This window comes from Mixophyes fleayi, chromosome 1, assembly GCF_038048845.1.
Source record: "Mixophyes fleayi isolate aMixFle1 chromosome 1, aMixFle1.hap1, whole genome shotgun sequence".
NCBI lineage: Eukaryota > Metazoa > Chordata > Amphibia > Anura > Limnodynastidae > Mixophyes > Mixophyes fleayi.
In genome coordinates this window covers 39,906,057-39,918,104 of record NC_134402.1, presented here as the reverse complement: position 1 = coordinate 39,918,104, position 12,048 = coordinate 39,906,057, and the positions used below count along the sequence as shown (strand labels likewise).

Sequence of the window (12,048 nt, the reverse complement as noted above, 5' to 3'; positions counted from 1 at the left end):
AAGTAGTGCAAGAGAAAGATGAACTCTTTCACGGGAGAAAAGGTGCAATGGCATAATAAAAGCATATCCTTTTCCCTTCTGTAGAAACACAAATTCACAATGTTAATGAGCAAGTACAGTCACTATTTGTAATATATCATATACATATATATATATATATATATATATATATATATATATATATATATAATATATATAAGCCTAGTGGCGTGTGTTAGTCTGTCTGTGTGTGTGGGGAAAAAAAAACCAAGCTGCAGCACCACCTGCTGGGCGGAGTTATACACTGACCTACTAAATTCTTAGCGTGTGTGGGAAAAAAAACTCAGAAATGGTTGAAATTTGGTATACTAAGATGTTTTTAATTTGTTAATTTCATTTGTTAATTGTTAAAAGTGTTTATAAAGATTTAAAAAATATATATATATATTTCTTGAAGGAGAAGTGACAGTTGGGAGTGGTTGGTGGTTGCCGGGGGTGACAGTTGGGAGTGGTTGGTGGTTGCCGGAAGTGAAAGTTGAGAGTGGTTGGTGGTTGCCGGGGGTGACAGTTGGGAGTGGTTGGTGGTTGCTAGGGGTGACAGAGCAAGAGGAGTGTGATACTCAGGACCGCTGAGAGAGATCCCTGTGTCTGGATAGACATCTGGATAGATGTGGCAATAATGATGAAGGATGAGGCGATGGAGAAAAATTATGAGGTGGTGACATGTGGACAAAACCACGTTAAAAAAGGGAGCTTGCGTCGGGAAGTAACGCTCTTCCCCTGAGGAGGCCTGGCCTAGCCCCAAATGCATGACAAGAACCTTTTTAACACCTTAAGTAGCTTGATTTGACTAGAATGCATGAGTATCATGCACGGGTTAACTTATATATATATATATATATATATATATATATATATATATATATCCCACTTATATAGCCCACTTCTGGTGAGACACGCTCAAACAACTTCTTGTTTTGGTAAAGGTATTTGACATCATGCAGAGTCCACACACTTTCTTGTGACCCTAAACCTGTGACACTCCATGTGTAGTGAAACTGCAAGTCCTGGAGTGTCACAGGTTAGCCAACACTGCCCTAAACACTAGCTAGACAACCACCAGCCAGCTTCCCCAGCGTTAGTCACCCTGAACAGTAAAATAAACAAGGTTTTTATACCTGACTCTCCTCCCACAGCCCTAGCTTGATGGGCAGGTGACACACCCACCTTCCCTTTAAGAGCAAACTCCCATCAGCTGCTCTGTTTGCCCTGACTCAGACACACCCTGTCAGTTTGCTTGGGGAAAAGACACTTTCAAAGCATATACGTTAAACCAAACTTTAAACTATTATTTGTCTTCAACTTCTTTATCTTTAAACTAGGTGCACTGTTGCACAAAAGTGTAGGCACTGTCACTGATATAGGGGCCTATTTAGTAATAATCAAACTTCTCCCCCATTAATTATCATCCATCAACACAGCGATGACAGGTAAATTAACAGGGCAATTTACTATTAGTCATGTTGGGACAGCACATTCGATAGGCAGCTGTGCCAGTGATGAGTCTTTACTAAAGACAACTCCAGGTTCTGACCCGGAGTCTTTACTGTGCATCCATCTCCTGTGTTGCTCTTCCCATAGGATTGAATGAAATCTAATATCATATTCAGATGGCATTAGCCATAAGAGTCAAGCTCTGAAAAGCTAAGCTTCTCAGACCTTGATAAATTTGCCCACACCACTGTCCTCATTGAATATTATGAGGGCTGGACTTGCTGTAATGGAGGAGATATCTCAGACCACCTTACTTAAAAATGCCTAAACCATGTGGAAAAGCCATTTCTGCATGGCTTAGGGCTTGATTAAAAGAACCCTGAGACACTGAAGAGACTGGGGTATAAATAACCAGTGCTTATTTTGTCATAGAACTCACCGGACCTGAGTTCCGGCACCTTTTTCCAACGGATTTTCCAAGTTTTAAAAGTAACTTTTGAACATTCGATGTTTGGTCCACGTGGACTTGAATCGTCCTGTCGAGCATAACAGGTCGGCGTCAAAATCATTAAAACGGTGCATAGGGGCTGCTTGTGTGTCGAGTCCGATGCTGGTTGTGATGGCACTGCTCGGCTTGTGGCGCTGCTCAGCTTGTGATTGGTCGTGTGGTCGCGCGCTTATGGCAGCACAGTGGCTCAGTGGTTAGCACTTCTGCCTTACAGCACTGAGGTCATAAGTTCAATTCCTGACCATGGCCTTATCTGTGTGGAGTTTGCATGTTCTCCCCGTGTTTACGTTGGTTTCCTCCGGGTGCTCCGGTTTCCTCCCACACTCCAAAAACATACTGATAGGTTAATTGGCTGCTATCAAATTGACCCTAAACTCTCTCTGTCTGTCTCTCTCTGTCTGTCTGTGTGTGTGTGTTAGGGAATTTAGACTGTAAGCTCCAATGGGGCAGGGACTGATGTGAGTGAGTTCTCTGTACAGCGCTGAGCAATTAGTGGCGCTATATAAATAAATGATGATGATGATGATGAGTGTTTACTGCGGGCAGCGACCGTTATGTTTCGTTACACAACTGACATGTGTGGGTGTGTGTGCAGTGATTGACTGCGGGATGTGAGGTCCAGCACCTTTTTTCTTACAAAAAAAGCACTATAAATAAGTGTGTATTATGTCATCCTCTAATGTTTCGCCAGTGTTGATTTAGGTGGTGATTGTTTCATTTTACATTCTAAATATTTTATATACCCATATATGATAAACTAAAAAATAAAGTGTGGCCACAATAAGGTAGTATGACTGCACAATGTTCTAACACCTGTCTTACAGAGCAGTAAAGTTGAAAGGCGGAATTAATAAAATGTTTAGATTTAGTTCTTCAATTTTACAGTCAGGATATGATTTCTGGCTATATAATACCAATCATTTCTCGGCAGCCAGCAGTATAGCTGCTTTCTGGAGACTGCATGGGTTTCAATAAACTAATAATAAGATCATTATAAGTGCTTCTGTGCTTATAACTTTTTTATCTTGCTACATGTGGACTATATCCTGCATTTCATTTTGCACATTAATTTGGCCCAATAGACCGATTTCCTTGAATCTCTGAGAAACATCTGAACAACTTTTTAAATTTATATTTTCATCTGGTATTTGTATGTTAAGTCCCCAGTTAAACTATTCTGTAGCCAATCAAATCCTGAGAATGTTTACAGCAGCACAGATTATGTCAGAAAACTAGTGACCTGACCACTCGTGTGATAATGTTCGTACATCGAACCTGTAACTGTTTTTTTAACAGCATGTATAGGGATTCACTTGACAAACATTGCAGACAGTGAAATATCAGATTAATGATAATAAAATAGTGTAACAAGGGCATCATTCTCTACACAAAAACAATGTTAAAGCAAGCCTATCTAAAACATGGATTCTTTCGGTATGTTATTAAATGGTTTTTAGTATGTCAAAAAGGCACAATGCTTATTGAATAAAATGGCACTAACCAATTGACAGACAAAAAACTGGAATGCTAGAAGGTATGGCCATTTCTAAAAACATTAAATTATTTTTTAAGCTTTCTTCTTTTGTTATCAACACTCCAAGCAATCAATTCTGATTGTCTGCAATGCAAAGAAATGTATAAAAACACTCAAATAGTAAAGCTGTGGAGGATAATGTATGGAACATTTGAACAACATACTAACAAAAACATGTTAGGTGTACAATGGATCATACATTTTCATCAAGTGCCAGACTATAAAACAAATCTCATAGTCCATTAATCAAAACTTCCTCCAGGGATATAAGAACATGAAGATCATGTCCCTGTTACCGACAAAAGTGGGTCCCAGGCAAGTCTTATCTTTATTAACAGTGCCTTGTAACAACCTTCCCGGTGACACCACTGAAAGAAGTGTGCTAATATGTCAATCTATTTTACAATGGTTTGATTGCCCTTTGTTTAAAAAAAAAACAGTATTATTAATAGGTTATATAAATATTATAACTACTGTAGAGATATGACATCAAGTCCACTAAACGTGGTATGATTTTTTTTGCACATATGCATATGAAACATGATTATTATTTCAAGACCCCTAACCATGGGCAGCACGGTGGCTAAGGGGTTAGCACTTCTGCCTCACAGCACTGGGGTCATGAGTTTGATTCCTGACCATGACCTTATCTGTATGGAGTTTGTATGTTCTCCATGTGTTTGCGTTTGGTTTCCTCCGGGTGCTCCAGTTTCCTCCCACACTCCAAAAAACATACTGGTAGGTTAATTGGCTGCTAACAAAATTGACCCTAGTCTCTCCCTCTGTGTCTGTGTGTGTGTGTGTGTGTGTGTGTGTGTATATAAGGGAATTTAGACTGTAAGCCCCAATGGGGCAGGGACTGATGTGAATGAGTTCTCTGTACAGCACTGCCGAATTAGTGGCACTGTATAAATAAATGATGATGATGATTAGAAAGACAAAAATATGAAAATTATCAAATAATTTCACTCATTTACAGTCATTGGTGCAAACTGGTGGCTGGTGGAAAATTTCTAACATCCTTCCAGGGCTCAATGATCATTTTTACCACATCTGTTGCCTTGGTAGATTACTTTGGGGTAATTCTCTAAACCATCTACATGGCACAATAAGCATTGTCTTGTAAAATGTATTGGTGAAATATATCAAAGCATAATCTGTGCATGAGATCTCATATATTTGTGCTGCAAATAAATATTGTAACAATTGCAGTCACAAATGTGCTATATTTTTCTATTTGCACAGAAAATCTGACAATTTGGTGAATTATATCTGACATCCTTTGTATTCTTGATTCTTGTATTTGAGAATTTAGGACTAATTTGGAACTTTGGGATGTGTGTAGATCAGCAAAGGTAAATGGGGAAGAACCTTTGTATAGGAGAGCAGCAGAATCTCATTCATTATACATACGCGTGAGCAAAGTCTCTCTGCCTTACTTTGACATGTACTTGAAGTGCATGTTCAGTCACCAGCAAAACAACTCCAATAGGATGTGACTGGAAGAATTTCTCAAGGTTACATTCTGTCACAATCACATACCGTATCGCTTACCATCCAGATATAAACACCCCTAGTTTCTTTAAAAAATACGTGATGGCATAGCAGGATAGAACAATCTACCTATAAGTCAGCTACTGGTCAATTAAGTGGGGTTCAAGCACAACAGAATAAGCTACATCTATAGTTAAGGTAAGCGATATCCATATTCCAGTTTCACACTTGCATCTTTACATTGTGTAAATGCCCTTACGTTCAACTCTAAATCAGGCCCTGATTGGCCATCCCATTTTTTAGGAGAGAAGTTCTTAATGGCCTTAGAGAAGGTAATTCTCTTTCAATTTTAGGAGTATTAAATCTATTCAGTTATACAAATGTTCTGCACCCGGGTATGGCACACCTGTCAGATGGAGCATATCACCAGCATCCTGATGGGCTCCTCTGTATCCTTCTACAAGGTCTGGTCCCCATGGACCTCATACCATAATCAACCTCGATTCTGAACCGATTTTATATCTCTTATTACGTGAATCTTCACTCTTACTCTCCTTTTCTTCCCTCCCACAAATCCCCCCCCACTTATAGTTTGAAATGTATTGCTGAACATTATTCTAGTTTCTATCCAGCACACAGAGAACATCACGATATACGAGCGCCATTGGGGCATGATCATTGATGGCTTTATATGTTACACTTTAATATGATCTATGCCTAATGCCTGTCTATACATCTATACTGCTGTATGTCTGTTGAATTTCTCTTTTGTATTTGTAAACAATATTGTTAATAAACAGTATTTTATTTTTAAAAATCCATTCAGTTATAGAACATCATTTTGAGCTCTGGTTTAAAACTATAATACATGCCTTTAGCCAATGTACACAAGCCATTTAAAACAGCAGCAAGTATTCAGACCAAACAGAAAGGCTTTAATGGAATGTATATGATCCATATTGTATATAGTCATAAACAAGGTCAGAGCTGGAAGAATGAGGCACTGCAAAGCCTTAATCGACCGTAAATTACAAAATCAACAAAGCAGAAAAGTGCATGTTAAATATATAGTCAGATGTTTATAAACACACCATGTACCTTATAGTGTATAGAGATGAAAAAAACCATCCGCGCTAAATAGGATAGCTGCCACTAATTATACAATTGATAGAATCCACCCAATTTCTATAATATAACATATAACAAAATAAAGTATAACATACGGCGCTAAACTTTTGCTCATACAAATGTATACAATATAATAGAGTCCAGAGTTGTCCAGAGTCCATACCATAAATTAATCCAGGAATTGATCAAATAATCTACCCAGATATATGTTCACTGAATTCTCAAGTTCTTCTCCCATATACTGAGAATAACTACCAGAACTTGTAGGGAAAAAGTCCTGTTGGTATTGTTATCATGATTAATGGTGTAATTCGCCACATATCATCATAACTGGTTTGTTTGAATCACATAGATATTTCTCCTGTGGATTTTCTCTCATACAATTTTCAAGATGGAGAGATTTCAACAAAACAGGGAAAATAAAAAGGATATATAGTGTTTTATCCTTTAATACAAACAGCTACCAATATTACAATGCAGAGTACAAATAATTAAAAAGGACAAAGTCCAATCCACAAACAGCGTATATAGATAGATGCAAGTCCGCCTACCAGAGCTCCAGAGTACAATCAGCATGTGTTATATCCACGGGCATATCTCCTCTCCATGGAATAAAGGTATTAGCTCTGTAAAGGTGGCACTTGTCCCCGTGTAGCCAACGCGTTTCGACCTCACCCAGATGGTCTTTATCAAGGCTTCTCCTATACGCTGGAAAAGTCCTCCTTTTAAAGTGTAAAAAACGATGTTTCCAATGTACTTCCGGAATAGTACTTCCGGTTTTGCGTGTCATAGTACTTCCGGTTTTGCGTGTCATAGTCCCTCTCAGAAGCGAGGTTTGGCATACAAATAAACTTTATCGCTTGGTGTTCTTTATACAAAACAGACACTTATAATTCTGTTTGCCCCTGTTCTTCTCCAAATCGAGGCTTTACATACAAATAAACTTTATCTCTAAATGTTCTTCATATAGAATGAACATTTTCTAGCTGAAACCTATAAAATATATATATAGCATATAAAACCATTGCAAAGATTACTTGAAATGGTTCAATAGAAGACTAATATGAACAAGACTAATAAAAATACAAATTATATAAAAAAAATATATAAAAAATATAGATATAAATAAAAAATATTATTAAATTTTTTTAAAATAGATTAAAATGAAATGTAAACAGTAATAATAGTTAGTCTTTCTGGATATAGTAAATAAATGAAATAAATAAATTAATTCCTCTAGTCTTCCATAGCACCAATCCATTACATATATTTATAAAAACATATATCTATAAAAACATAAATCCAGAATGTAATGATACTATAGATCTATATGTTACCCCAAAAACCATTTTAACTCGAATTCTAAATTGAGGCCCTCAGGTGAGAGAGTGTGTAATCTGTGTATCCACCTCATCTCTGTTTGTGCTAATCTCTCAGATATATCATTTTTCCTCCAATTCGCTTCAATTGCTTGAATACCCCAGAAGTTCTTTATATGTGATACAGAACATTGATGAACTTTCTTAAAATGAGCAGGAACAGAGTGGCTTTCCATACCCTTCTTTATATTCCTAATGTGTTCTGCCAATCTAGTCTTTAAAGATCTAGATGTTCTTCCAACATACAAAAGGCTACATGAACACTCAATTAGGTATATAACGTTTTTCGTATGGCAGGTAATGAATTGATTAATCTTATATTCCTGACTTCCGGCCAAAAAATGTGTGAATTTATTACTTTTAGATTTACATGCTTTACAGGCTGCACATGTCCCACATCTGTGGAAACCTTTAGTATTTATTCTCCCCTCATTGTTTAATGCAGGAAGAACACTCCTAACTATTTTATCTTTCAGAGATGGTGCCTTTCTATATATGAAGAGAGGTTTAGTGGGTAACACTTCTTTGAGGACAGGATCCTTAAGTAATATGTGCCAGTGTTTTCTAACCACTTTCTCCATTTGTTTATGTTGACAGTTATATTGAGAGAAGAAAGCCCATTTGAAGCTATCTTCTCTTTGTATATCTTCATTTATTGGTTCCTTCTTTTTGAGTATAGTCTGTCTTTCAATTAAATGAACTTTAGTGGCCAAATTTTCTATTTGTGCCTTATCATATCCTTTTTGTAGGAACTGATTTTTCATAACCGTTAGCTGTTCCTCATAGTCACTTTTTTTGGAACAGTTCCGCTTAAGTCTCCGAAACTGGCTATAGGGAATTCCTCCCAACCAGTTATTATGATGTTCACTTTCAACAGGAATATATGAGTTTGAATCCGTTGGTTTGAAAAATGTTTTAGTACATAATTCTCCATTTTCCACATACAATGTAAGATCAAGGAAATTAACTTGTACATCACTAATATCAAAACTCAACGAGATGTTATACTGATTTTCATTAAGATGTTTACAAAATAGATCCAACGTCTCCTTTTCCCCTTTCCATATAAACAAGATATCGTCTATATATCTATACCAAGACACCAGGCTCGCTCCATATGTATGGCCCTCCCAAACTTGGTTGGTTTCCCAATGGGCCATAAAGATATTAGCATAGCTTGGAACGAACCTGGTGCCCATGGCAGTGCCGACATCCTGCATATAAAATTGTCCTTCAAAGCGGAAGTAATTATTATGCAATATGAGCTCGATACTGTCTACAATGAGATTTTGTACGGATATAGGGAGTATATTTCTTATGGATTCTTTAACAGCCATTATACCCATTTGATGTTTAATAACAGTGTACAAAGAGCTTACATCAGCTGTTACTAGGATGTAATTTTGTTCCCATTTTAGTTTAGATAATTTTTCAAGGACATCTCCCCTGTCTCTCAGGTATGATTTATTTTGTATCACTATGGGTTGAAGATAGTGATCAACTAGCTCAGAAAGGTTGCTCGTTATGGATCCTACACCAGCTATAATTGGCCTGCCTGGAGGATTTTCCAGGCTTTTATGCACTTTAAAAGCTCATATTGCATAATAATTACTTCCGCTTTGAAGGACAATTTTATATGCAGGATGTCGGCACTGCCATGGGCACCAGGTTCGCTCCAAGCTATGCTAATATCTTTATGGCCCATTGGGAAACCAACCAAGTTTGGGAGGGCCATACATATGGAGCGAGCCTGGTGTCTTGGTATAGATATATAGACGATATCTTGTTTATATGGAAAGGGGAAAAGGAGACGTTGGATCTATTTTGTAAACATCTTAATGAAAATCAGTATAACATCTCGTTGAGTTTTGATATTAGTGATGTACAAGTTAATTTCCTTGATCTTACATTGTATGTGGAAAATGGGGAATTATGTACTAAAACATTTTTCAAACCAACGGATTCAAACTCATATATTCCTGTTGAAACTGAACATCATAATAACTGGTTGGGAGGAATTCCCTATAGCCAGTTTCAGAGACTTAAGCGGAACTGTTCCAAAAAAAGTGACTATGAGGAACAGCTGACGGTTATGAAAAATCAGTTCCTACAAAAAGGATATGATAAGGCACAAATAGAAAATTTGGCCACTAAAGTTCATTTAATTGAAAGACAGACTATACTCAAAAAGAAGGAACCAATAAATGAAGATATACAAAGAGAAGATAGCTTCAAATGGGCTTTCTTCTCTCAATATAACTGTCAACATAAACAAATGGAGAAAGTGGTTAGAAAACACTGGCACATATTACTTAAGGATCCTGTCCTCAAAGAAGTGTTACCCACTAAACCTCTCTTCATATATAGAAAGGCACCATCTCTGAAAGATAAAATAGTTAGGAGTGTTCTTCCTGCATTAAACAATGAGGGGAGAATAAATACTAAAGGTTTCCACAGATGTGGGACATGTGCAGCCTGTAAAGCATGTAAATCTAAAAGTAATAAATTCACACATTTTTTGGCCGGAAGTCAGGAATATAAGATTAATCAATTTATTACCTGCCATAAGAAAAACGTTATATACCTAATTGAGTGTTCATGTAGCCTTTTGTATGTTGGAAGAACATCTAGATCTTTAAAGACTAGATTGGCAGAACACATTAGGAATATAAAGAAGGGTATGGAAAGCCACTCTGTTCCTGCTCATTTTAAGAAAGTTCATCAATGTTCTGTATCACATATAAAGAACTTCTGGGGTATTCAAGCAATTGAAGCGAATTGGAGGAAAAATTATATATCTGAGAGATTAGCACAAACAGAGATGAGGTGGATACACAGATTACACACTCTCTCACCTGAGGGCCTCAATTTAGAATTCGAGTTAAAATGGTTTTTGGGGTAACATATAGATCTATAGTATCATTACATTCTGGATTTATGTTTTTATAGATATATGTTTTTATAAATATATGTAATGATTGGTGCTATGGAAGACTAGAGGAATTAATTTATTTATTTCATTTATTTACTATATCCAGAAAGACTAACTATTATTACTGTTTACATTTCATTTTAATCTATTTTAAAAAAATTTAATAATATTTTTTATTTATATCTATATTTTTTATATATTTTTTTATATAATTTGTATTTTTATTAGTCTTGTTCATATTAGTCTTCTATTGAACCATTTCAAGTAATCTTTGCAATGGTTTTATATGCTATATATATATTTTATAGGTTTCAGCTAGAAAATGTTCATTCTATATGAAGAACATTTAGAGATAAAGTTTATTTGTATGTCAAGCCTCGATTTGGAGAAGAACAGGGGCAAACAGAATTATAAGTGTCTGTTTTGTATAAAGAACACCAAGCGATAAAGTTTATTTGTATGCCAAACCTCGCTTCTGAGAGGGACTATGACACGCAAAACCGGAAGTACTATGACACGCAAAACCGGAAGTACTATTCCGGAAGTACATTGGAAACATCGTTTTTTACACTTTAAAAGGAGGACTTTTCCAGCGTATAGGAGAAGCCTTGATAAAGACCATCTGGGTGAGGTCGAAACGCGTTGGCTACACGGGGACAAGTGCCACCTTTACAGAGCTAATACCTTTATTCCATGGAGAGGAGATATGCCCGTGGATATAACACATGCTGATTGTACTCTGGAGCTCTGGTAGGCGGACTTGCATCTATCTATATACGCTGTTTGTGGATTGGACTTTGTCCTTTTTAATTATTTGTACTCTGCATTGTAATATTGGTAGCTGTTTGTATTAAAGGATAAAACACTATATATCCTTTTTATTTTCCCTGTTTTGTTGAAATCTCTCCATCTTGAAAATTGTATGAGAGAAAATCCACAGGAGAAATATCTATGTGATTCAAACAAACCAGTTATGATGATATGTGGCGAATTACACCATTAATCGTGATAACAATACCAACAGGACTTTTTCCCTACAAGTTCTGGTAGTTATTCTCAGTATATGGGAGAAGAACTTGAGAATTCAGTGAACATATATCTGGGTAGATTATTTGATCAATTCCTGGATTAATTTATGGTATGGACTCTGGACAACTCTGGACTCTATTATATTGTATACATTTGTATGAGCAAAAGTTTAGCGCCGTATGTTATACTTTATTTTGTTATACACCATGTACCTTAGTCCCTAATAAAGTCCCATATGTTAAATTATGAACCTGCAATAATAAAAGTGCAATTAACTTTCTAGACCTTCTTGTAGTCTGATATGAATTTAGGTAAACTTGTCCATGTATAGTATGATATACCCTCCGCTGAAAATCCTAAAGTTCCTAGTGACCGTAGAGGCAAGATACTGATTCAGAGCATATAATGTCAGTCTCCAATGTGTGTTGATGACAGGCAGGGGTTGAATTACAGGGGTTGCGTTCACTATGGGGTCCAGGAATAGGAGGGATTTGAGCAATGCCTGATTGTACTCCTTCTCCAAAGACCTCTGCTTCCCCCAAAGAACCCAATACCCAGAGTTTGGTAGAAG

At 36.6% G+C, this 12,048-nt stretch overlaps 1 protein-coding gene across 1 annotated transcript in view; it reads left to right on the top strand.

Moving 5' to 3' along the window:
• The window catches only part of STK32B (serine/threonine kinase 32B), a 274,895-nt gene that overhangs the window by 169,361 nt on the left and 93,486 nt on the right, over positions 1-12,048 (top strand). The gene's annotated exons all lie outside the window — the stretch shown is intronic.